This window comes from Equus asinus, chromosome 9, assembly GCF_041296235.1.
Source record: "Equus asinus isolate D_3611 breed Donkey chromosome 9, EquAss-T2T_v2, whole genome shotgun sequence".
Taxonomy (NCBI): domain Eukaryota; kingdom Metazoa; phylum Chordata; class Mammalia; order Perissodactyla; family Equidae; genus Equus; species Equus asinus.
In genome coordinates, this window is record NC_091798.1 from 52,410,358 (window position 1) to 52,437,447 (window position 27,090).

The window sequence follows — 27,090 nt, forward strand, 5'->3', positions numbered from 1 at the left end:
ACTTGAATAGTGAAAAGTATCTTGAGTGACAGTACATGACTGAAAAAGCACGTGAGAAGCTATTTGCCTTTATAATCCTCCATGATAGCTAAGCAAAAAGGGCCTTTTATATTTCATACAAAATATTGTTTATTAAGATCTTCTGGAAGGGCACAATTGCATAAATCAAGAAGCATCTGTAATATTTTTATTAAAAATTCTCCTTCATCCTTTTGGCTGCAGTGTTCTAATACCTATCCATTTAGCAGATTTTTTAAAATGTATTGTTGCAGAATCCTCAAGAGCGCTTGATATTACAGTTGTGACTGCTATTAGACAAAGTGTTTTTGAGAAAAGATGTGTTGGCTAAACCATGAGGAAAACCAAATTAAAACAGTGATTGGTAGAATTTTGCGGTCACTATAGTGTATTGGTCTTAAGAGAAGAGAAAAGTTGAAAAGAAAAGGAAAACGAAGTGACTATTAAACTAGTGTTGGTAACTCCCACTGTCCCCATCTGTTATAAAAATATATGTGTATATAATGATCTAGTGAAATTCTTTTAGAGTGTTCCTGTTGCTTCCTCTGCTGTTGCTGAAATAACCCTTGTTCACTATGAAAGCTAACGTGTTTGACATAAGCTGAATATTTGCTGTTGTTGAGAAACGCCTTTGGACTTGTGGAGAAGCTTGATCAGGTACAGGGGAAGACAAGAACCCTAGGAAAAAAGCCCTAGAATAAGTGCCAAGAGGACCAGCTCTTCCTTTTCTCACCAACTAGTTGTGTTTCCTTGGCTCTGGGCCTCACTTTCCTCATGTGTAAAATGGGAGAGTTCGGAGTATAATCTCTAGGAGGGCCCTGAAATTTGGGGAGCAAAGGAGTGTGACGATCATAGAGTGTTCTCGCCAGAATGATTTCACAGTTACAGAATTCTGAACAAAATTCTTAGCAAACAGTCAGCCTCAATGGCATTACCTTTAAATCACCTTCTGGGTTAGTCTCAGGTCCTGTTGAACAGCAGGTAGGCATGACTTGAATCTCTAAAACTGGGTCTATTTCTGGAGCTCTTTATTTACTCAAATCATTTATTGAACGATTAGCAGTTGTGCAGGTAAAGTGGAGTCTGGTCTGAGTAGGTTGACGTTTATTTTACGCTCTGATTCACTCCAGAGAAGAATGAGCACATTGAAGACGTTATCTGATAAGATTCCTAAAAGGTAGAATCGCAACAGTTTGCGATTAGCAGGTTTTTGGGCCTCTGGTCTAAAAGGCCTGCCCAAGCTCTAGCTCGATAGTTACTCTATCTGTATCTTGTGTTAGGACACTTTAAAATGCCCGAAAGACAACGGTGAAACAGAGACTTTTTTGGATGCATGAGAGTTAACACGTAAATAAGTTTCATTTTCTTTGTAACTTTTATTCAGGTTATACGTGCAGATAGTTTTAAAAGTCACAGAGTTCTACGAGGCCTATAACAAAAGAAAAACCCTCATAGTTTCTTGTTCCACCTTTCCCTTCACCCAGTTCCTACTTGCCAGAGATAATTAACTAAACTCTTTAGCTGGTATCTTTCTTTGTGTTTTGCAAACACATGTGTATATGGCTCTTTCTTGGCGTCTTTTTTCAGTTTTAGCTGTTTTATATTAACTCCTTATGGAAAGTCCTGATTTAGCTCTCTCACTGCCCTCCCCCGACACAAAGATATTTTAGTACACCCATTCTCCCAATATAGTTATGGGTTATCTATTGCTGTGTAACACATTGCTCCAAAACATAGTGCCTTAAAACAACAAATTATATTACCCCACAGTTCCTGGGGTCAAGAATCTGGGAGCAGCTGCCTTGGGTGCTCCTTGCTCAAGTTGTCTCATTAGATTCAGTCAGTCTGTGGCCAGTGCTGCACTCAACTGAAGACTTGACTGGGGCTGAAGAATCCACTTGTAAGCTCACTCTCATGGTTGTTGGTAGGCTTTAATTCCTCAGCTGCTGTTGGACTGAGGGCCTTAATTCCTTGCAGTGCCACGTAAGCCTCTCCATAGGGCCGATCTTAAATAACATGGTAGCCTGCTTCCCCAGCAAGATCCAAGAGACACTGAGCCCAAGATGGACTCCAGAGTTTTTGTATAACTTAATATTAGGAAAGACAGCCCATTACTTCTATTTAATTAGACGTAAGTCCAACCCAAACTCAAGAGGGGAAGGCGTCACATAAAAGTTTGAATACCAAGAAGCAGAGGTTATTAGGGGCCATCTTACAGGCTGCCAACCACAAGTAATTTTTGGTTCGGTTGTCGTGTTATGATGTTATGTTATTAAACTATGCTGCATATATTATTCACAACACAGCCAGGTACTATGATTACATTTTTTTTCATCCACCTTTCTCCCTGGAGTTTATAATTGTCTTACTTTTTTATTTGCTTGGTGTTCTATATACCCATCACTGATTCACCATAAACCGTCATGCCAAAATTATAAATTGCTTCTCAGTTTGTTGAAATACATCAAGCATTTTATACCTTTTATCTTTTGGAGTAGTCTCTCCTGAGACTTCTGATCTGCTCCAATCTGGACCGATAGTTTAGGCCTAATGCAGGGCTATAAAAATTTGACACCATCCTGAAGATTCCGTTCTTATGTTGAAGACCCTATTTCCTGGATCTGTGTATTCTTCGTTTTTGGTTCTGTCTCTTCATTTTGGTGAATAATATCTTCCAATAGCTTCCTCAGAAAGGGTTCATGGGAAGTAAAACCTTTGAAATCTTGGGTGTTTGAACATGTCTTCCTTCTGCCCTCACACTTGATTGATAAAGTGGCTAGATGAAGAATTGGTTAAAATTCTTTTTCTCTCAGACTTGGAAGGTGTTGCTCCGTTGTTTTCAGCTCCCCACTGTGGTCTTTGAGAAGTTCAGTGCCGCCCTGATTTGAGATCTTGTTTGATACCTGTTTGTTCTCCCCATCTCCAAGCCTTCATCTTTTCTTTGTCCCCAGTATTCTGACATATTTCAGTGACGTCCTTTGGCATGAATCTCTTTTAATATGTTGTGCTGAGCTTGGTCCTCTCGTTGGAAACTCAGGCCCTGTAGTGTTGGAAATTATATAGCTGTATTTCTTTGGAGAGGATGTAATTTCTGTTTCCTTGTTCTCTTTTTCTGGAGCTCCTTTTATTTAGAACTTGAACCTCCTGTCTCAGTCCTTTACTTTTCTGATCTTTTCTGTTTTTAAATCTCGGCTTATAGGTTTTTATATATTTTCTGATTTGAGGAGATTTTTCTCAACTTTATCTTTCAGTATTTTCATTGAAAAAAAAAATCTGCTGTCTTATATTTTCATTTGCGAAAGTTCTTTTTTTATCATCAGGATTCTTCCCTTAAAAGCCTCCTAGTTTCATGAATGCAGTGTCTCATTTCCTTGAAGATCTTTCTCTCCCTCTATCCCTCCATCTCTTCCTTTCTCCCTCCCTCCCTCCCTCCCTCCCTCCCTTCCTTCCTTCCTTCCTTTTCTCTCAGCATTGTTTCTAATTCCTCTAAGTTCCTTTGTGTGTTTGTTTTGGCCTCTGTGTTCACATTGGAGATGTTCCTCAAGTGCCAGACGATCCTTGGCTCTCTGCATTGGAGTGATCTGTTAAGAAGCTGGTTTGAAGTTCCACGTGCGTGGGTGGACCTTTTGATGGTATCTGGAGATCTGGATGGATCATTCCTCTAAGGGGTCCCCCAGCTGGGGGTTTCCATATGCCATTTCTCTTGCTTTGATCAGTTTCCCCAGAAAAGCCTTCTCTGATTTCCTGGCCACCAACTTTTTTGGTGCCAATTTCAGGGAAAAAATGGGTGAAGGTTTCACTCTCCATTGTGTAAAAATCTTAATCTTCCTGTTTTTTATTTTTTGTTTTTTGGTAACTATGGTATTATCCCCATTATACAGATGAGAAGACTCTTAAAGAGACTTAAATTCCTTTCTTGCGTTTTCTTTCTCATTTATTTCATGACCTGAAATTGAGATAATTTCAGTTGATTTGGAATGTGCCATCATAATCACTTTTATTTCCATGGAGAGATCAAGTCATTCAATTTATTATTATCATGGCTTACTTGCCTATTTTTCTTTTTTTATTCCCAATCGTGACTTTAGTTATGCTTGGTTTTTAGACTATAAGTTTGGGAACTTCAAACAGTGGCATATAAATGAAACAGCAAACTGCCTTTTTTGTTTGACTACTGGTCATCTAAACAAAAGAAATTTAGTAGCTTTTGGAATGACAGACTCTCCCTCACCCCAGCTCTCCCTGCCTCGCCTAAAGGGGTTCTGGCCAGATCATTATTTTGGGCCCTAGCTCTGTTTTTTTATCTTTACTTAGCAACGTGAGTTGTTCACCAAACTGATTTTTCACAAATTCCTCTCAGTGTTTATAGCAAAACTCTCATCCCCTTGGTTGTTGACCAGCCCTTTAACACCTGTACCTCTAAGACTGAAACTGAGACAGGCTTCTTAAGCACTTACTGCTCCGAAGGACAGATGCGTTGAAGACACTTCATTAAAACCCAGGTCCCTTGGCCCTGTTCTGTGGTAGAACCAGGCCCCTGGGCAGGGGGTTTCTGGAAGCGCTCTGCTCACTTTACCAAAGCACATGGAATTACTTGTTTTTTCAAGTTTTTCTTCTCAGTCTAGAAAGGTGCTGCTTGTTTTATCCCTCTACTTTAGTATAATAGAGTACTCACCGTCCTTATTGAGTGTATAGGCTGTAAAAGATGATTATAAGTATATCACGTTGGTATCTTATTCTGAGGCATTCTTGTATGTCTGTCTGGTTCGCGCATGTATCCCCAGTGCCGAGCACATGGACAGCTACAGTAAATAAGTGTTGTCTGAATGAAGGAATGGTGCAGAGAAAGGGAAAGTTAGCCTCTGAGCCACCCTCTCTCTGCTGCCCTCTCCCGCATGGTGCTCAGGCCCATGTTGGCACCCAGAGGGTGTGGGTTTCGCGCTGTCCTGTCACTTGGGTCAATGAGGTGACAGGCAGTAAGCTGAAGGAAACATTTTTATATCCTTAAAAGTGTTATCTTCGAGGAGCACAGTTTGTAATGCTGGCGTGAAAAGAAGCCTCCTCTCAGATGGCTGGCTTGACGCAGGCGAAGCTGCTAATTTGTTTTCAGCTTCAAGGAGATTTAGAGCCTTGGCCTCCCTGGCAGTAGCTCACAGTGGAATTGTTTTCCTGCTCCTTCATCTGCGTCTCTTGCAAAGCATTAGGAAAGGCTGGATGTTTACAGAGCTGGCAGCCGCAGATTCTTCTTTTGCAGACAGACATGAAGATTTGTTGACGGGGACTTTTCTGACTTAATGGTGTACTCTTGGGAAAACACACCAATCCTTTCTCATATCTGAAGGCAACCACAGAGCCTCCCGTGGGAATGCAAACTAGAGTCTAGTCATTTACCTGCCAGGAAGGGAAACGTCAGAGCGAAAGTTCGTGCCCGCTTGCCTGGGCAGAGCTGTCCTTAGCCCGGCCTGAAGGAGACAGCATACAGAGAAAGCACAGGCAGCTAACGTGCAGCCTCAGAAAATGCTAGTCAGAGTCCAACCTTCGGCAGGTCGTACCCCTGGCTTTGCCTGTCAGTTCTAGATATGAGCACGAGAACTGAGATGACAGCCCATTGTGGTGGGAATGGCGATTCCAAGTGTCCTCTCTAGCTTCCGGGTTAAGCCCACAGCCTGTTTGGGCTACATTTACAGGAACCCACCAGTAGCACTTACAAGAGGAATATAGAAAAAGAAACTCCAGCAGGTGGTTGTGTTTGTGCACTCTTGGTCAACACTTTCATTATTATGTAGATTTCCATAGTTAATTAGATTAATTTTAGTCTTTTACAGTTCACTAAGATTTTGTCCCAAAGTGGAGGCTTTTGGGTTCTGAGAGTTGAAGTTTTAAAATTTCTTGGTAACGCCTGGATCAACATTCTAGGAATTGCTTCATTGCCAGCTTTCCTTTCTTGGCAATGGAAAATGCGTGAATAATGCCTTCTTTGAAGCTTTAAGACACACAATAAGCTAAGAACTCTCTAATTGAACTTTACAAGCTGAAGGGGCTGACTTATGGGCAGCATTGGAACAAACTTCTAGTCACCATAATTTAGGGAGGGTTAGCTGCCAAAAGCCATGTAAGGCTTTATTTGATCCATTTATGAATTAAGAGCCTGCAGTAAATTAATTACCGTATATTGGGGCTAATAAAATCTAGCAGGATGAGAACGCCTTTGGGTTCATCTGTGGAGAGGAATTAGGACAGAGCTGCTTCCTGGTCTCTGAGCGTTTCCTGGCCCAAGGCCTTCCTTAGTGCTGGGGACGACGGACGGTGTTCATGCTCCATGTTCATCGAAGAGGCATTTGAGCCCGCTTTTGGTTCTGCAACTGCTGGAAGGCTTTGCTTTATTGATCATAATAAGCTGTTCTGTCTTATTAAAGTTGCATCATGGAGTCTGGTTTTTAGGAGCCCTATTGAGAATTAGTTGCAGAAGAAGCGATTTGCTTGTATTTTCCGACGGTTAACAGGCCAAGCAGATGGGAGAGCAGACCTGAAATAGTTGGGTTGGCTGCCTGCCACTGTTCTATGAATTTTGATTTGCACGATATGTAATAGTTTTACTTTTCCCTTTTTTGGAAGTTCTTGCCTATGAGCCTTGGGAAAATTAATCCTTGGTTTCCCGTAAAATGCCCCCTTGTAAGCGAAGGCCGCTGCAGCACGCTCACCGGCCCTGTGTGTATGAGTGAGGCCAGGACACGTGGGCTCCATGTTCTGTCGGAGGAGAGCCCGGTTCCCTCGTCCTGTGGCTTCTCAAGGAAGACTGTTCTCCCTCACAATTGCCCTGCGTCTCCAGTTTTCCTCTTCTTCAGGCTGTGGTCACCAACATACTGACGAAATGAAAGAAAGGGTGTTAAACTTACACTTTAGAAAAGCATTTCTATACAAATGTGAGCTAAGCCAAAGCAGCCTTTGGGTGAAGAAGATCCAAATTCTTCCTAAGTCAGTTTTAAAACCTTGTTTCATTAAATGTTAAATACATGGAAATTGCTATTTGAAACATATGCATAAGGTATAAAGCAAATGTCTATTTCCTCCCACCTAGATGAAGAAATAGAAAATGGCAGTTTCAGGACCTTTGAAAACCCCTGGGGACCCTTCCTTCATCCCATTCTGCTGCTCATTCTCTCTACAAAACCACTGTTCTGAATTTTGTGTTTTTTATTCCCGTGTTTTATTTCATCCCTCTGATTTCCTAAATAATACATTGTTTGTTTTGCAGGTTTTTGCACTTCATGTAAATGCAATCTTATATAGTATATTTTCTTAATTTACTATTTTCACTCAACATTAAGCTCTAGTTCATTTTCCCTGTTCTGTCAGATTGTTTGAATACCCCATTATTATTTATCCATTCTTGTGCCCATGGACTTTTGGGTTGTGGCCAGTTCTTTGCGATTTCAAACGTTGTCCCTGTGAACATTCTTGTGCGTGTCTCCTGGTATCTAAGCCAGTTTTTAAACAAACCAATCTACTTTAAACAGCATGCTGGGTCTTTTTTTAAGATTTGTTTTGCTAAGAGGGTACACCACAAAATATTTCAGGTATTAGAGATTATAAAATGACCATTTATTACAAACTTCAAAGCAAGGCCTGTATTTACACAACAGTGTAAAGGAACGGTGGCTTTGTTTCTCTGCTCTTAATAGTGGTCCAGATAAAAGTCAGTGCTGCTGCAAAACGCCTTTCATTAATGTTTGTTAAAACTACAGCTTGAAGAGTCAATGGAATTTTAAGATCAAAGAGATAAACATTAATGGAAGAGAAAACCTCCCACGTGAAATGACTGCCCCATTTACGTGTGCTGCATTCCCGTCTCCCTCCTGAGTTCATAGAGAATGTATTGTTTACACTCACCACGTGGATGGCGGTAGGTGTTGTGGTTACGTTTTTCCAGTGGCATTTACTAAAGGCCTTTGATGGCATCTCTTCAACTTCGTATATGGTCAGGAACACACTAGATTTTCCATAAATATGGACTGTTCTTCAAGTATGTCTTCTAAGAGGAGCTGTGTTGAATAAGTAGAACTCTATATGTCTTGTGTAGCGCCATCTTGCTGCCTGTGGCGTTTGCCTCGTTTTTCTCTCTGCCCAAAGGCCTCTTCTCCCAGATGGACTGCATGGCCAGCTGTCTCACATCTCTCAAGAAGTACCTCCCCAGAAAGACATTCCTTAACTCCCATCCCCAGGCTAGCTTCTCTCCTAACAAGTCCTAAATCTTTATACATACTACTTTATTTTCTTCCAGGACTTGGCACCTAAAATTATAGTTGCTTGCTTGGTTATTATCTGTCTCATCTCACGTGGCATGTAAGCATGGAGTCTGTCTTGTTCAGTACTGTGTTCCAGGCACCGAGGACTGCTAGCACTTGGAAGGAAGGATAAAAATGGATCGAGTAAATTAATTTTCCTTAAATAACAGAGATTAAGGACATTTCTAAGTAAAGGGTGGCTGTAGTCTCGTGGAATGTATCCTAGTAGAGACAAGAGACTTTTAATCAAGTCATCAACTCTTTAGGCCTTGTTTTTCTCATCTGTAAAATAGGGTTATGAATGTAGTAAATATAAAAACATTAATAGATATAAAATGGCTTTCTAAAAACTGGAGAAGATGTGTTATTATTATATATGTTGACATTACATAAACTGCCACTGGCTATACTAGCCCTTAAGGTTGTTTCTGAAAGGAACTTGGATGGAAAGTGTTGGTAGAATTTTTCTGTAGGAAAACAGTCTTGAAAGATAAATGTACTGGTCAGGTTGGAAGGCTTTATTTCTTCCAAACCCATGACTCCAAGTCAGCCTCAGTAATTTTCATCCAGAATCTGTGTACTTTTGAACGATGTGTGCACCTAGCTGACATGAACAGAAACTTAACTAAGAACACTTCTGTTTTCCTCTTCACACTTAGGGTCCAGATGTCTATCAATTTCAGCCTTGCTGATACTTTGTAATATTCTCGTTCTTTCATTTAGGTGTATTATTCATCTGACCAGCTGAGTTGCCGTCTCCTTCAAAAGAGAGACTGTTTTGTTCTTTAATTTGTTATTCTGTTGGACAAACATAGTCACTTACTTGGCAGAGAAAGGGTGTTTGGATAAGAATTTATTATTTGAAAACTTTTTATTAGCCTTAGAATTTGCTAGACCTTTTTTTTTCCCCAACCCACACTGCACATTAAAATCCTCTAGGGAACTTTGGAAAAATGCCATGGCTCAGGTCTCTCATCAAAATATTCTGACCTGGTTGGTTTAAAATGAAGTCTGGGCGTTATTTTTTTGTTTGTTAGTTTCTTTGTAACTTCCTACGGGTTATTCTGATCAGGAGTCCGGGCTGAGAACCACTAAACTAGAATAGATCATTATTCGCAAAGGTGGCTGTCCCCCGGAATCAGCTGGGGAAGTTAGAACATCCTGATGTGTAGGTCCCACTGGCAGAGGTACTAATTTAAATTATGGTTGGGCCTCTGGATTTTAAAAGACCGCTCAGGGAATCCTAATGGGCAGCAGATTTTGAACCCCTGCGCTCAACTGTAGGCTCCTGGAACACAGTGTGAGACACGGAGAGGTCTGTGCCTCTTGGCCTGATAATACGATTTGCCTGGAATGCTGGCTAAAACACGCATCCCATCCAGAGTCTCCAGAGCAATGGTTGGGGGACCCCAGGCTCCACAGTGGTTTTTATGATCAGTCAAGTTTGGGGGACATGGCCCTAGCCTAGTAAATACTCCACTTCTTACTATATTGTGGTTGTGGGCGAATTTTCTCATAGTTTACTTGGTTTGTCTTTGAGCAGGGAAACCTTCTTTGTAAGCGCTCACTATCTTATGAATGATTAGAACAAAAGGGACCGCCCCCGTGGCCAAACGGTTAAGTTGGCACCTTCTGCTTTGGCAGCCCAGGGTTTCCCCAGTTCAGATCCTGGGCGCTGACATGGCATTGCCCATCAGGCCATGCTGAGGCAGCGTCCCACATACCACAACTAGAAGGACCCACAAATCAAAATACACAACTGTGTACCAGGGGGCTTTGGGGAGAAAAAGGAAAAGTAAAATCTTTAAAAAATTAGAACAAAAGTCTTTCAGATTTAGGAAAATGTATATAAGCAGCAAAAGGTGTCAATTATTTCAGCGAACAATTATAATTGCTTTCTTTCTGTAGTTAAATAATCATGAACAACATGCTGCATAAATCCGTGAAATAAAAACGTGTGATCATAGGGACCTGGCACATTTTCAACTGTTTATTATAATGAGTAGTGGTATCATGGATAATTAAAAACCAAAACTGATGAAAAAGCCTCATTATACTTGAGGGTCTTCTCCCTAGTCTTTTTAAAATTTGGAGCTGTTGTCTGGTTTGTGTTTCATTTTCATGATTTTGGTGTTGTGGAGATAAGCAAATATAGTATTATATTAAAAACAAAACAAGCAAAGGTGAAAAGCCAAGAGCTTTCGGTAGAATTGACCGAATTCTTTTGTGTGCCTGGCATTGTGTGAGTCACTAGAAATTAAAAGTATAAGACCATTTCTTGTGGATGGAGGATAAATATGAATGTTTTGCAGTGTCTGAATAATGTACAGCCTGTTTAATCTACCAACTGGTTAATCAATTGCTCGATAATTGAGTGGGAGATCTGTATAATGTAATACATCATACTGTGTAGTGGTTCTAATCATTTGTAAGAGGTTTCCAATCATTTGTAGGAGAAAGATCCCCCCGCCCCCAGTGAGTTAAGAGACTGAGTTTAATAATGACAAGCATTCCCAAGTTTGTGCTGAATCCATTTGAAAGAATTTGAAAGGATGCACAAACCATGCTCACGTTGATGGTGGGAGATGGAGTGCGTTGGGACTTGTAGATATCACAGTTAGATCTTCTTCATTGGATATGGGGCCTCCAGAAATTTATTGATTGCATGTGCCCTGTCTCTCATGTTATGTTTTTTCCTGCCATTTGAGAAGCCATTCCATTCCATTTCCCCTTTTTCCCTAGTTTTTTCTTAAAGAGTCACCTTAATTTAGTAGGACCTTACTGTTGTCACCATGTGCTGACTACAAGCCTATGATAAACGACTTGGGTTCATACTTCTTTCTGATGAAAAAACTTTTAGGAGGCATATTTGTTTTCTCTGGATTTCCCCTGAACAATGTTAAGATCTGAGATTTCTGCCTTTTAGCATTTGAGGTGCTAACATCAAAAGGCTGTTCCTTCAAAGAACTTCATGTTGCCATTTAAATGGTAATTACTTTTCTCCTGTAGCTCTGGGCTTGCTCAATTTAACAGGCTCAGTATTTTTATTTTATATTGTTGATACTATGAGATGAGGGTCTGAATCAAAAATGCTAAATTCTGATTTAGGAAGACAGTTGAACACCTGGACTGAGGATTGGTTCCAGTGAAAATGAGTGAGTGATCGTTTTGCTGTTTGTAATTATCCATTTTGCATTGGGTCCTCTTGTACCTGGAGACAGTTTTCCAGTCAGTTTAGCCTACTGATGTGAGGGCAGAGGTTGATTCGTTCTTTAGAGTGGTTATTTCCATGGAGGAAGAGTATTGGAATCTATTTTTTTTTTTAAAGTGCTAGGCCTGGAACCCAGATCAACTGAATCACAATATTTAGGGATCAGGGCATGGTATGGTTCTTAAAAAACACTTTTCCCCCATAATTCTAATGTGTGGCTGTATTAGAAACCACTGATCCAGGCAAACCAATTCCACATTTTATTTAGGTGAGAAAGAATTAAATCGTTTATTTAATGAGTGTCTGTTAATATTTATGCTGTATGGTATTTCTCAGTAGAGTTTTTAGGGAAAGAAAGTCTTTCCGCTTTTTAATAATTTTGCTGAGTAATTTCTTGATGGATTATTGGATCCTTTCTTTTTCTGTAGAATTAGCCTTCTATGGGGCCGTTGCCTTTTCTGTGCACCCCATGATAAAGAAGCCCAAGGACAGTACAATGTGTCTCTTTTCTTAGCTACAAAAATAAAACCCAATTTCTGTTTTCTTATAAAATCCTTTTGGTTAAGAGCAAAGAGAGAGATTTGACTCGAGGTACTGTGTGAGTGGAGGCATTTAGAAGAAAAGACTGGAAATCAGACCTGTTGTACTCACTATGTGCTGTGGTCGTTACTAGAAACTGAATGTGGAATGGAATTTGTTTCTGAGGTTTCAAATGACCTTTTCGTTATGGCAAGTTATTTAAAACCCCAGGTGGCAAGGTGAGTCTTGGCACAACACCCATCTAAGAATTGAGCGGGAGACATACAGGCAGAGAAAGATTTTTCTGGGCTTCTCTTTATATTGTGTATCTCTATTTCCTGAACATTTAGTTAGAGCTTCCTTTGAATATTTTATTATCTACTTGGTTTATAATCAAGACCACCCACCTGATTTTAGCCTGCTGATTTTTTTCCCTGCCTTTTTATTCCCTCAAGCTCACAGTGCATGTGTATTCATGTTTTTGCTTTCCATTCATGGAGACCTCCAGCTGGGAAAATATAGTGTGTACAGTACTTTCTGCCTTCAACTGACATTGCTCATAAATTGCAACAGAAACACTGCTATCAGCAGCTTAATAGCAGGTAGAGTACAGCTCTACATATCAAGTCTCAGCAGGATACAGAAACTATGGGTACCAAATTTCCAAAAGAGAAGGGGAGGGGGGAGAAAGTTTTCTATCTAAGAATAACTGAAACAACACTGAAAATTGATTCACTGAAAGCAGCTTTTTGAAAAGGACTTATAAGGGCTGACTCAGTGGTTGCTCCGCTGTCACTTTTTGCTGAATTGTTATTTTTGAAGACTGCACAAGAGGTTTTTTGTGGTGGAGCAGTGCGGAAAAGGCAAGCTTGCGTGCTTCTTTCTTTCTCTCTTTCTCTCTCCCTTTCTTTCTTATCCTCTTAAAAGAAAAGAAAAGGCCTTTGATAAACAATGAAAAGGGTACTGGTTAACTCTCATTATACAGTGGGGTGATCAGGTGGAGGGGAAAGTCACCTCGGGCACACCCACCCTCCTCACGTTCCCACGTGTTGGGGGCACAGGAATCCTGCCTGTGACAACAGAGAAGTTAGCGTGGCTGTTAGTCTTGTTTCTCAGCTACAAGTTATTTCATTTTGCACAGTGACCTGTCCAGTTATTTGGCTTTTGGTAAAAGAACACACAGTTATGTAGTGTATCAAGATGTTAATACTTCAGGTTATGATGTGCAAATGGACACTCTTTATTTATAGATCCTTTCCATTAAAAAAAAAAAAGTAAAAGAAAACAGATAGCTCCTCCAGTGTGTGAGTTTCCAGTGCTTTAGCACATCGTTTTATCTTAATAAGCGAGATTATATTAATGTTTTGAAAAGCCCCAAATTCCCCTCTGTGAAGAAAGGATCGCTGGGCTCCATCATCTTTTGTGAGTAGCCGTAGCAGAATTCTGCCTCTTGCCAGAAGAGATTAGTGTGGATGGTGAAATAATTCTTTCTTTAAACCAAGTTAAGCTGTTGTATTAATACTCCTGTCAAAGGGCTCAGGCAAATAAAAGTTCTCAGCCTTCTTCCAGGCTCCTTGGTGACTTTTCCCAAAGGAATTGCATAATACCTCCTACCCCCACCTGCAGCCCCGTCGCCCAGAATGTTAGAAAGTAATTAATCAAAATCATTCTTACCCCCTTTCTTTCCTGGAAAAACTCAGCATGGTTTATGTGTATCTTATTTTGTGTGGTGTACAATTTTCATTAAAGTCCGTTAGCCTAGTTACTCTGAAAAGAATCACCTTAGATGCTTGGAGTAGAGCTAATAATCAGGGTTTTTAATAAGCACTCAAGGGGATTTTTATTATCCAGTGAGTTTGGGAAAACGGTCTGATAGGTCTGAGTTTGAAACCCATATATACCATCTTCCAGAGGTGTGTGTGTGTGTGTGTGTGTTTGAGAGGAGCGACTCATAGATTTCTCTGCAGCCCAGCCAGGAACCCAGATTTGGAAACCTACCCTATGTTTCCTTCAACAATGGAATCCTGATTAACATTTAGAAAAATCCAAAGCCTCAAAGCCTATGGAGTTTGTTGTCAGTAATACTCCATTTGGTTTGGGTATTTTGCATTGCTCACCTGTTCCTGCCAGGTCCCTTGGCCGTGTACCATCTCCATTAGGCCAGGAGAGTGTGATGACTGCCCGCCTCCTGACAATGCCTCCTCTTTCAAAGCAAAGGCAGCGAACGCCCAGGGATGCAGCCCCTCCTTGCCTTTCAGCCGTCAGTGGCTACTTGTTGAACCTTGTGATAAAGTGAAGCAAGCAGACCAAGAGGCTCACAGTGCAAGTTTAGATAAACTCTATTTTGTCCTGTGATTTCTGACAGTGCAGAGATGCACATCATTCCACTGGCAGGTAGTGTGGGGCGGTGGAAGTCGGGGAGGGGAGGGAGTCACCAAGTTTCTTCTCTCCACTTACACCTCTCTTCTCATCACCGTGTTGTCCCAGGAAGGCTATGGTCATAGTTACTGAAGGCAATCAGGTAATGCTTTTTCCAAGGTATTTTTGTTGTTTTTCTTCTCAGTGCACTAAATGAATTGTATTTTAGCAATATGCCTTTTGCAACAGGTAGTCGTCTGGTTCGTTCTTTTCAATCATTTTTTGTGCTGTAAATTTGAGACATTCATGTTCAGCTGCCGTGCTAACTGGGCCAAGAAATTTAGGATTGATTAAATGAAAAAGAAAGTCCCTGGTTCTTGTGATACCTACCACACGACTGTGGTTATGCTCAGTGCTCTAGCTCCTTCTTTACTCAGACCTCAAAGTAGCTTTTTCTTTATCCCCTCTTCTCCAAAGCAACTTCTAATCACTTGGATGTGTTTTAGTCTCACTGGGGCAAAAATCTTCAATGGCTCCTTGCTGTTGACCAGGCCTCCAAGTTCTGTGATGGGCTTTAAAGGGACCTCTAGCTCATTGGAGAAGCACTGAGAGCCTGTCAACTGGTGTCCTGGTCACCACACACCCAGGATGTTGCTGTGTGGACGCAGAGGATCACTGGAAGAAAAGAAAGTGGGACCCCCAGTTGTGGTTTTGTCTCTTGCTTTCCTTAGTCCTAGGATGAGCCATTTAACCTCTCCGAGCCTCAGTTTCCTTGTCAATAATGAAAGCAAGTTTGGAACAAGTGATCGCCAAGATTCTTTTGTGCTGGAAAACTACATGATTCTTTTGATATGTTAGTTTATGGGAATTCTGGACATGATATGATGAAGCTTATTGTGTAAACTGTATACCTCGTCATATGGATTTAGGTCCCTAACAAATTAGGGCAAGGGGCAAACCTTTTGAACTGAGGGCCAGGTGTGTATGCTCACCTTCTGTGCCCCAGTATACATGGGGAGACTGATTAATTGTCACAAACTGGAGCCAGACCCCCTGAGTTCCAATTCCCAGGTCCACAGCTGATTGCCTGTGTGACCTTGGGCAGTAACTTCCTGCCTGCTTTGTGCCTCAGTGCATTATTTGTAAAAATAGAGATAATATAGCACCCCTTCCCTACATTGGGTTGTTAGAAGGATTAAATGAGTTAATATTTATAAGACATTTTGAATAATGCCTGACACATAGTCAGCACTAAATGCACTTAGTAAATTAATAAACAAACAAAAGTATAATTCCCAGTATTGTAAGTATTCTAGGCAAAGACGGAAGTGCTTTTCATTAGCTTGCAAGTGTGTTCTCTATAATTTAGGATTCCAGCCTAGAATATAAGAAGACCCTCATACTTGTGGATATCCTTACAGTTATTAACCGTGGTGTTAATGTTGCCCTGTGTGTCCTTTCTTTTTTTTTTTTCAAAGATTTTATTTTTCCTTTTTCTCCCCGAATCTCCCCAGTATATAGTTGTATATTTTAGTTGTGGGTCCTTCTAGTTGTGGCATGTGGGACGCTGCCTCAGAATGGCCTGATGGGTGGTGCCATGTCCACGCCCAGGATTCGAACTGCAAAACCCTGGGCCACCGAAGCGGAGCGTGCAAACTTAACCACTGGGCCCTGGGGCCGGCCCCCCGTGTGTCTTTTCTGACAGCCGCATCAGGCTAGCAAGCGTCTTGACTGCAGGTCTTTCCGACCAAGGTGACCATGAGGGGAGGGGAAGCTGTGGTCAGGGAATGAATGCGTCTTGGGATCTGAACGAACCCGCTGTTCCCAAGAGGCCGGTTCACTGCTTGTCAGAAGCTGCTTTCCTCTGGGGTCACAGGGAATGTAAATGACAGGAGGAGCTATAGCTGGGGACAGTGTTTCATGTGTAAATGCTTTGTAAGAAATATTTGTTGCCCCCTCCCCAGCCCTGAACCCATACCGCTAAATTTCTTTCTTTTCTGTAATGACTGGGGTGGTGAATGCATCCTAAGTAGAAGTTACCTTGAGGGATTGTTCCTAAATACATCACGCACACAGGGATCAGACGATTCATTTTTGCTTTCACTTGAACTGCTAATTTATATTAAGTAACTGAAAATTTACATCTCTAGAATCTCCTTTCCGGAGGACACCCTCTGCGTCTCTATTGACCATAGTTACTCAAGTGTTGATTACTGGCATTTACATGGTTGCTGTTCTGGTCATGTCTTTTTAGCATGGCAATTTTTATTAAAAAAATTTTTTTAGTCTTTTTTTCTTCTACTTTGTAGAATATTTGCCTGCAACACTGTGATTTACACATATTCACTAAGCTTCTATTTAAAAATACGCCTTCCCATAAAATCAGGTTAATTTAATTAACTAGAATTAAACCTTAAATGCTACAATTTGTTGAACAGATTAAAACACATGCACACAGCCAGCTCAATTAGTATTTTGATATTTGAGTTGTGAAGAGACTAGTTGAAATGAGTTACCAGTCTTCTGGGAAAAAAGTGCCTTTGCTGTCTATATCATGAGGGCAAGAATGCTGAAGTGTCCTTTCCACATCCTTCCCTTATATTAGGAGCCAGGTACATGATTCCTAATAGCCCAAAGACCTGACATTTAAAATAAACCAACCTGTTTGTATTATTGGGAGAGCATGAGATATGGATAAGCACACTGGGAGAGAGAATCATCTTTCTGTGTTTCATTTGGCACCAAGACAGTCCCTATTAGAAGTCACGGGCCACTTGTTGAGGACAAGCGAGGCGTGTACCCACTTCCAGTAAGACGAACTTCCAGTTAGTGTATCACCAACCAGTACCAGTTCCAGCACCACTTCCAGCAGCACATTGACCAAAAGGCAGGTGGAAAAACCTACACCAAGAAGGAGCACAACAGGAAGACATCACTGAAAACATCACCTGAGTTTTCCACTGTTAATAATCATGAATGTGTAACCTGGGATTTGCCTTGCTGAAGGATAGGTTAAATACTTTTCTATCTCCTTGAAATCAATTTCTGGTGATCACAAATGCAGATTGAAAACCATAGCTTTAAGATTCACATTCAGCAAATAAAATTTACGTTCCCTGAAAGGCAAAGGCGGCTGTCATTTCATGCTTCCTACCCTTCATTGTCTCTTTCCCTTTGGTACACACAAGCAGCCTAGAACGCTCCAACCTACGTGCCCATTATGGAGAGAGAGCTTTCTGCTCTGTCAACTTTGTTTTATAAAAGCTCTGTTTTCTTTATTGCCTTTATCTATTACATCTGTAAAATTTATTTAAGCAATGACAAATCTCTCTTTGGGGCCCAGAGTGTGAGAGAATAACCACTGGCGGGCTATTGGGAGGAGATTTGTTGGATATGACTGTTCATTAAATTGCAAGAAGTAGTGAAAGAGGCCAACAGTGTGGATCGGCCGGGGCTGGGCGGGTTATGGTCTGTCTTTAGAGCTTCTCCATCAGATGAGCGACAAATGTACCTCATCAATTGTTTTTGTAGTAGTTCCGTAAAAGTGAATGGCTTTTGGCATCCCAGAGGAGGATTCCTGGTTTCTTTAACTTGTAAGAGTACTTATTTCACAAAAGTTTGCAATAAAAGAGGAAGATACTTAAAACCAAATTGCTTTGCATCTGTATTATTATCAAATTCTTTTAAAAATGGAAAGAATCAACTGAGATGGGCTCCTTCACTTCAGAGGTATCAGAATCAGGTGACGAATAATTCTCAGCTTTGCAGATTTCACTTTTATATTCTGTTTGTGTGCATAATTATAATACAGGGGCTCTTTTATACTTTCATTCATTTTAATACTTTACTTGTCTTTAAAAAACCCCTATTAATTGAGCACCTGCTCTCTGCCAGGCACTTTGAAAGACGTGTTGCTTCGTCTACTGGAGAGGTTGGCAGGTAAAAGTCAAGCATCCTGAGGGTCAGGGTGAGTCCTGTGGTTGGAGTGTCGACAGGGGCAGTCCAGCAGTCTCAGAGCTCCCTGGAGTTCAGCACACGTGAACTGAGGCTCGAACCATTAAGGCAAGCCAGGGTTCTCCAGGAAAAGGTAGGAGCAAAGTATGAAGTAACCTCTTGTGTGCCAGGGACATTTAAAGGCACTTTGAAGTGTGAGGCAGGGGAGAGGTAGGTGGTAACATGGGAAGGTAACCAGGACCTGACTTTGGACAGTGGTCTGGATGAAGAGGAGAGGATGGAGTCAGTAGGAGCCATAATAGCCATGACTTGCTGACCGTTAGATGTGAGTTCTTGAACAGAAGAAGTCTGGGATTGTGAATTGTGACTCCTTTGAAACAACTAAAATCATAAGAAGTTAGAACTGTAGTCTATAGTGAGTTCCAGAATTATCCCTCAGTTTTATAGTATAGATACCTTTTAAGCAGTTAAACATAACTTAAATGTAAAAGGGTTTTCAAGTTCCCTGCTTTTCCCAGACCACTGTTTTCTCTGACAAGGCACATTATGGGAGGAAAGATAGCAGTTCAGCCAATTAAGGTTTATAACCATTGGTGTGCTGGTAAATAGTTAACAACCGGTTCTGAGGTGGGGTGATGGGTACCCTCAGTTGTAGTGTTTGCCGTTTTCTGTGCTGTATATATTCTCACCGTGGTCAATGTCAAGTTTCCAGTGTGGTGTCTCTGAAGGTGGAGTTGGGAAGAGATGCGTGCCATCCGCAACACATGCCTCTCAGCACATCGCTGGTCGGCACTTAGATGGCCATACTTCCCCTTCTGGGTCTCCATCCCTGCATATGTAGTTCCTTCAGGAATCCTTCATATTTATAAACTTGTATTTATGTAAACTTGCATGATGCATTTAGGAGCATGGTATCAGAAGTCAGACTGTGTTCAAATCTCTGACTTTCCAACCTGGGCAAGTCAGTTAACTTATCTTACAGTTAATTTGCTCATCAGTAGCATAGTAATGATTAAAGAGGCTGGCATGTAGGCACTGAGGAGTAAATGAGATAATCTGTGTAAAAACACTTATTGTTGTGAACTGTGCATAGTAAAGTGTTTTGAATACTTCACAAAAAATTTTTTGGCCCTGGTAGCCCATGATGTTTATGAGTTTAATGTGCTTTGACTGTGCATTCTTGGTTGGATTAGAAAACTCTGATTTTCTTTAATGTTAAAGTTGAGTTGAACTGAATGGCACCAGAAAACGTAATCCGCGTCACCAAGAGACTTTAGCAGGTCTGAAAGCACAGCTTGTTCTCTGAACTATCACCTTTTGGGAAAACTTCTCAAATCTGATATTTCATTCACATATCCTGGCGTCTGTACACTATCAAACACACAAATGGATCAGAATTTAATTGAAAAATCGCTTTCTATTCACTTGTTTGGAAAAGTACGCTCTAATTCATACACAGTAATCCACACACTGGGATATGCTAAATAAAATAGCATAATCAGTCTCTCAGCTAAATGTTACAAGATTTTGTGGCTGAAAATTTCTAAATCAAAAGCTAAGTAAAAAACGAAGCCATTTGGTTTTTGTACTTTTTTCCTGCATCCAAGAAATCTGATTTCCAAAATGTCAACACATGTGATTTCTCCTTTGAAGCGTTCAGGTTCTAGCCTGTCGTTCAACCCTTTCAGCAAGTTCTGGGGAACCTTGCTGTTTGGGAGCCTGGTCTTGGCACCGTCACAGCGAGAAACATACCCTGGGGCTCTGCTGCCTACCTTCTACCAGGCCGCCTCCTTCCCTCCCTCTCCCCTGCGAGGCCAGTTTGTGTAAGAAGAGAGAATGGTTTGCCTGGTTTTTTCTTTCAAAGAAAACCGGAAAGCCTTTGGACCAGTAATTCTGCAACCCTTTAGAGTTCTGAATTCTTCAAACGAAGCCTGGGTGGAATTTTGTACTCATCCCCTGAGGCCATCCAGTCTGTTGCTGGCTGCTCACAAATAGAGCTACCAGTTTTGGCTGAAAAAGATCTTTAGTTATTTTAAGCAAAAGACATCAGAAAGAAATATTAGGTTTCTACCTCCTCTCTCCATCAAGCATTTTCCTGCCCTATGTGCTAATCCCCACAGATCTTTGCCATGAAAAAAATATTTATTTAATGCTCCATATGCCAACTTCCAAGTGTTAGCATTGTCCAGCCAAACGCTCTGTGTTTGCATTGGCATTAGATTTAGCGATTCAGGAATGATGATGGGTACAAATCAGATTTTTGTCCAGAAGGCGTTTGTTTATGTGTGTGTGTGTTTATGTATTGTAACTTGTGAAAGAATTAGAAGGCAAGCTAGAAAGATGTTAAAAGGTCTAGGCAGGTCTTCTTTCAGTGAAAAGAGGTGTATGAAACACACCCTGATGATGAGCAGCAATTAACAGTGCATTACTTTCTGGAAAAGACTTCAAGCTGGCTGCCCTGCAGGTCAGAGTCAATAAAGACTGAGTTACTAACAATAGCCTTTCTCTCTCACTGAAGCCTTGGACTTAACCCTAACTTCATCAGACCAGAGAAGAAGAGAATAATGCGAACAATAGGAGTCTTGGAGGTTGACTTGGGCCTAATGCTTGGAGGCCGTAAAAGCTGTCAGAGAGCTTGATTGATTGGCTCTCACGCCTCAGTCCCCAGTGCAAAGCACTAACGTTCCAGCCTCTTCTGAGAGGGTTGATGTGCCACCTGGGGTCAGAACTTATCAGCCCGCGGGGCTAATGTTTCAGATGAGGCCAAAGTGCAGTCAATAATTTATACGGAAATTTGTGCTCAGAGTCACAAGGAAAGCAAGTTTTGACTCAAATTCCTGTCTGTCGAGAAGAGAAGTCCAGGTCAACTTCAGATCTTGCTGCTAACATCATCCTTGTGTGTGTTAATAACACTTAAGACAAACTTCAATTGAAGAAGAAAATGAATTTCGTCATGGAATATTTATTTAGCAGTTATCATGTGGAGGCAAGTTTCAGGAGTTTCAGAATCGATAGGTGACATGGGGAAAGGAAACATCAGCAATTGTGAATTTATCAGAAAACAAAAGTAAATCGCCTCTAGAATGTAATAACCATGTCAGGTTAAATCATAGTGACTTTGGAAACTATTAAGTGTCCATGGGGAGGGTTGATTTATAGTCTTTGAAATTGAGGTTCATGGTACTGACAACACGGAGGGAAATGTTAGGTAATATCAAGGACTACAAGAGATACAGGGATCGGAGAGGGGTTAGTTTTCAGTTAGAGGCCTTGAATACTTCAACCGGTTCACAAAGCAGCGTAACCAGAAGTTAGCTGAGATGGCTGTGAGTGACCGCATATGTGAGTGTGTGTGTTTGTGTGTATAGACCATCTCTGTGTATACATAAACACATGTATTTATACACACAGTATGTAGAAATAGACAGCAAAGCAGTGACACCGGGCGAGGCTGGTCAATCAATAACCAGCTAAGTTTTGTTCTGCCCCAGCAAAACGCCGCCTTGCTCCAGTAAGTGCTAACAAAGGCCCTTTTCCCTGCACTCTGCTCTAGGAGAGCACTATTAGTCACGCTTCATTAGGCTTGTTTACAGAAAAGAGCTGGTCTCTAAGCACGTTATTGAAATACTTGTAACTCTGTTGGGCTTTTTTCTTCCCTGAAAGATAAGATCTTTGGAATGTGGGTTGGGGGAGGGTGGGAAGGCAGCCTCTGACCATTGTCAGGAAAACCGCTCTGTTGAGATGAGAATTGGAAAGAGAGGTTTGCATTTAACCTGCATCTGCATCCACAGAGCATTGTGGCCTTCTGGGTCTCATTTCTGTTGTCAGGGAACCAGGGACCTTTAGTTTCGCCTCTTGGAATTTAGACAGCAGTCAGGCGTTCCATTCCGTTTTCTGTTCCTGGGAACTAGACGTGAGGTTTCCTTACCCCAGTCCGGAGCGGCTTACGTGATGCTGAGCTGTGTCTCTCACTTGGCTTTACTTCTGAGTGGCAAGATGAGGAAATGCTTGCTTTAAACAATGGATTTGTTAGGAAGGATAACTCTATATTGTTTGAACTTGGTAGTGGGTGTAGGAGGAGTAAAAGTCCTTAATGTTGGAATTTGCAGCCTTTGAGATTCTAAAAGATCTGCCCCATGTGCTGTAAGCCTGGTCACCAGGAGTAAGGGTGGGCAGTGCAGATGCCCATCTCTGAGGTGCTTTACCTGGGAGGGACGCAAGAGCGTGTGCTGCTGGCTGTATTTCTGAGTGGGGAGGTCTTAGTATTTTGGCATCTCCGTCCATTCTTCAGCTTATGACCCAATTCCAGGGGAGGATAAAAGACAAGGAGGCCAGAGTCCATTGGCTGAGTGACTGTGCTGGGCCAGTGCCCATGTTAAATGCTTGACATGAATTACACCTTATTTGATCTTCACATTACCCCTATTTTATAGATGAGGAAACTGGGGCTCAGAGAGGTTTAGTTCAAGGTGAAGTGACTTCGAAGTGGGCTTTGAGCCAGGCCAGTCTGTCTCCAGAGCCATCTTTTGAGGCACTCAGGGTGCTGCTCCATTTCATCACTAGTCACTCATTCTGTATTCTTCCCTGGTCCTCAAAGTAAAATTGACTGCACACTGAGCTTGATTAGAGTTAATTCCTTCAGCTTTCCTTATTGCGTCCTGAACCTGAGCCATAATTGTGGCTTCACTCCCAGAGTGTGTGAACCACCTGGCACGCTGCCTGCAGGGCCTGGCCACCTCCAGGTGAGAACAAGGAAGGTTTACCAGCGACAGAACCTCACTCACTCCGTTGCCTTTCATTGTGGGGGTACTGACGCTGGTTTCCCTGGCATCTACATTCCTTGTTTCCTTTTTAGATTTACAAAGATGGTGACTTTTTGGTGACACACAAAATAGACCCCTTTGTGTGCCATATACACGCAGAGGCTTCCCATTTATGAGCATGCACATGCACGCACGGACGTGCACACACACACACACACACACACAGAGTTGAGAGAGGCAGTTCCCTGTTTTTCAGCTGCTGTTGTAAATTGCTGTTTTAAATTTCAGCAAGTGGAATAATAGCAGAGTGATCATCTCCAGTAAATGCTGTTGGCCTTTGTAAAGAATGGCTTGTTCAGAGGTTTTGTGATTTACAGGAGACACAGCTGGTGGCCAGCAGAGCTGTAGGAATGTGTGCTCTCCTGAGCCCAGTCGAGCTAGAGATGAAAAGGGCCCAGAGCTGGCACAAAAGCAAATAAGCGCTCTGACTTTAAATAAAGCATCATAATTTATATGAAGCCTGGCTCTTCAGTCCCAGTGAGATACATGCATCACTAGCAGCTTTTTGATGTGAGCATAATTGTCAATTGGTTCCCACTGTCTCCTTGTATCTCAAGGACTGGGGATGGTAAGAAATTACTTTAAAACACAGTTCTGTAATCTATGGTCGTGTTACATCTATTTTGACAAGCAATTCACTAGCATTTAAACTTGAAACTCTGCTGATCACCCACCTAGACTGACCTACAAGAGGTTTGTGAGGAAGATTAGTGATGCAAGGTTTGGGAGAATGATACCTCCATAGTCCCTTCTCCGAGCCTCCCTCCCTTCCCCAAAGTATCTGAGGTTTTTCATTCTTACATTTTATTTCCTTTGCATCTCTCAGTTTCATTCATCTTAGCAATGACTTTGTCCTGCACCTGCCCCTCCCTCCCCTCCTCCTGCCACAGGGGAAGCACAGGCAGGAAACAGACTGCCTGCACCAGGAAGTAGGCAAGTGGCAGATCGCTGTTAAATGACTTCAGATTCATAGCATCATACCCCTTCTCCTCCCTTTTAGCCCTGGAGTGCTTTCTTTCAGGGACAGTGGCAAAGAGGGGGACTTTTTGCTCTAAGGATAGTTTATTTTTTTGTCTGGTTTTGCTTGTTCTCCTTTACCTGTTTTTCAAGTTGCAGTAATGGCATTGTGGAGATCCTGGCTCTAGAAGTTGTTAGCTGAAAAGATCCTGTAATTAATATTACGTGCAGGAAACGACTGGGCCCGTGATTTGAAAGGCCTGCATTCTTTCAGTTGCTTATCTTCAGTGGCATGCGAGTCTGTAAGTGGGACTGTGTAGAGGCTGTTTCCCGTCTCACTCTGGGGGATTGTGGCTGTGTGCTGTGTGCCCGGGGCCCCGTGTATGTAGCTGTCTCCTAAAATAACACCCTTAACGGAGCTATGTGTTAGGATGTAATAAAATAACCGTATCATTAACATAGCTCGCAGTAGACCTAGTTCGATAAATACTTACCAAATATCTTTTCCAAGCTTTTGAATGCTTTTATTTAAAAGAAGAAAAAATTATCTCCTAATGAGCTAATAATTAACGCTTGGGAGACTGGGTTGGGGGAGGCGAGTCGATACTGTTACAGTTGGCATTGAACTTTCCTCTTCCCATGAAGAAAGGAAGGAGGGGAATGAGAAATCACTCTGCTACTCTAATGAGGAAATTGTGCCTTAAAGAGGAGCAGGCTTGAGGAATCTGCGGGCACTAGAACTCATTCATCTAAACTCACCAGATTTCAGATAAACTAACGGGTGCCTGCAAAAGAGCATGAGAAAATTCAAGTTTAGAACTTTGCGCCAGAAATCAGAGTGGCGTTATTGCTAAGGCATTACTTACTGGAAAGTTTAATGAAGGACAAGAAATGAAACCTCTTTATACAAATATATACATACATATATTTCATACATGAACATGTTCAGTTTATGCATTTAAATTGCTCCAAATGTCTGTCTCCGAAGACTTTGTATTTTTTTCTGTTTCATCTCCCCAGTCTCTCTTTCTCTCAACTGCCTCTTCCCTCCTTCCATCATCTTTTATCTCTTACTTGAGTGTATCACCTTGTCCTGCTGGGTGTTGGCCGAGCCTTGATGGACCACGGCCTGAAAAGCATCCCCTTCAGGGTGCAGGGGATAGCTCTTGATGCAGCCTGGCTAAGTGTCTATGACTTGCTGCCCTTGTTGAAGCAACCTCAGGGGGCTTGTCCTCTCCCCCTACCCTCCCAACACTGTCACCTTAAACATCCTCCCGCCTATCCTCAAGTAGGGACTTTGAGCACCTTAGCAGAAACTGTTAGAGGAACTGCCTAAGCAATAAGGGCTGCATAGTGTGGTGTGAATGGTTGCTATAGATATATATTTTTTTTCTTTTTTAAACTAGCCTCAAGCCACCAAGGACAGTGTTGCTTTAGGATGTGTATGTCCACCTAACTTAAAAGCAAATGATTTTTTGTTACTGATCATGTTTAAAATTACTTTCTAAAGATCTCCATGTGACTTTTTTTCATTATGCTTGCTCTTTGTTCCCCAAATGTCTAGAATGACACCCATGACATCATATAACTATGAAACTTGCTAAAACATCCATAGTGATTGTATAAAAAGAGAAAAATATCTCTTCCTGCGGTAAACATTAATTTAGCTCTAATGATCTGTTTTGATTTGATATTTTTTTGAAAGATATCTTGGACTATCAAAGTTTTCATTAATGCTTAAACTTGTATAATACTTGGTCAGGGAAAATATTGTCACCATCCACATACACAGCACAGGCTCCCATGCAAATGTATGGGACAGCTTTTCAGTGTTCCCAGAGGTGCCTTACAAAAGCCTTATTTCTGTTCCCTCTTCTTACCCACAAGACTTCTTAACAGGCCATTGTATTTTCTAGAAGTGGGAAAGGATAATGTTACTAGGGAAGCAAGAAAAGAAAAGCAGCAAGAGCTTCTTTTAGCTGACCAGTCAACTGGATATTGACCACCTGTCTTCATGGGAAAGAAATAGATGGCAGTGAATAAGCGAGAGTCTAGTTTTCCAAGAAGCTCAATGATTTTCTCAAATCAATACAGCTCATCAGGCCTCAGAACAAAGGCTGCGGGGGAGGTGACAGTGATGGAAGTGGCTCTGTGTTCTTTTGTGTATTAAACCATAAGGCCCAGGGGGAAACAAGGTTTTTTTAGCCATGGTTTTTTTTTTTTCTTTTAGAGCTTATTCAATGTATTTAGGGGAGAAAATCCTTTCAGATTTTTTTTTTTTTAAAGATTTCCATAGATTGTATCAAATGTACTTTTGAAAGAGATAAGCACAGTCAAGTAAGAAAGAATACCATCTTTTAAAATGTAGATTAGAACACCATTTTGCCATTGCTTTTTGCTTTTTGGTATTGGTTTAGCATATTTATTTGGATTAAGGTCTTATATATATATATGTATTTGTTGTTGTTGTTTATTTATGGATGGGGTTTAGATGAAGCAAAAGAAATGTCTCGGTGTTCAGATTAACCTTGGCAAATAAAGAATCATAACTATCCTCCCATAAACGAACCTTGTTCCTAATGTCCTGAAAATAACACAAACCCTAATAGGAATGCTGAACTGTCACTGGAGAGGTTATAATTAACGTAGATAGAATGGTGCCAACATATTCCAGCCGCCGACAGAGAACATCTATCCAAACCAGCAATTTTTAGCCTTTCCGTCCTTTAATCTTGAAGCTCACTGTGCTTTCATAAAGTGGTACATTAACACCAGAGCAGTGTGTCTCTGGGGTTTATGACCGGGGTGCCGGCACACTAGGGCATAAAGTGTTTCATTACACCTCCCTTTGTTAGCACTGCCCTATCTCCCAGGCTCCGTTGCCGTCCACTGTTTGTTCAGATAAAGCCCAGCGTTCAGGGTGACTAATCGCAGCACTGTGTTCCAGATGGTTTGATTACAGGAT

The 27,090-nt window shown here is 41.5% G+C and overlaps 1 protein-coding gene across 5 annotated transcripts in view; it reads left to right on the plus strand.

Annotated features, from left to right (window-relative positions):
- The window catches only part of ZNF608 (zinc finger protein 608), a 99,925-nt gene that overhangs the window by 56,433 nt on the left and 16,402 nt on the right, over positions 1-27,090 (plus strand). The gene's annotated exons all lie outside the window — the stretch shown is intronic.